Here is a 404-nt window from a genome sequence, read left to right as displayed (position 1 = left end):
GTAATCATCTTGGACATAGCATCAGGATTAGGGTTAAGAATCTGCGTAGTACACAATTTTGGAAGAATCCTTCAATCACCAGAATAAACTCGGAAAAAGTAAAACTTGAGCAGTACTTTACAGACAAGGAAAGCTTATTAATGTGCTAAAGGTTGCATAAATAATTTCATTCATAAATTGATGAGAAGACCTGAGGTATGCATCCAACGATTCGCTCTAGTTCTATGTGATTCTCTCTGCAGTAAGATAGCAGATCAGACTCATAAAATTCGACCCGGTCAAGCAAAGTTTTTTTCTCAGCATCATAGATGGGTTGACCATTGTCATCCAGAGCATTCAAATACAGATTTATCCAAGAGATTTTAACTGCTCTTGGATTTATATCAAGTCCATATACCTGCAAA

General features: G+C 36.4%; 1 long non-coding RNA gene across 1 annotated transcript; it reads right to left on the bottom strand.

Annotated features, from left to right (window-relative positions):
* Positions 1–393, bottom strand: LOC140965386 (uncharacterized). The gene is made up of 2 exons (XR_012173054.1): positions 191–393; positions 1–41 (listed from the first exon to the last, which is right to left on the bottom strand). It is a non-coding gene; the product is annotated as an uncharacterized lncRNA (long non-coding RNA).
* Between the last annotated feature and the right edge of the window lie 11 nt (positions 394–404).

This window comes from Primulina huaijiensis, unplaced genomic scaffold, assembly GCF_012295235.1.
Source record: "Primulina huaijiensis isolate GDHJ02 unplaced genomic scaffold, ASM1229523v2 C13043247, whole genome shotgun sequence".
NCBI classification, from domain to species: Eukaryota; Viridiplantae; Streptophyta; class Magnoliopsida; order Lamiales; family Gesneriaceae; genus Primulina; species Primulina huaijiensis.
Note: the sequence above shows the minus strand (reverse complement) of the source record. Positions and strands in the feature narration are given on the sequence as shown.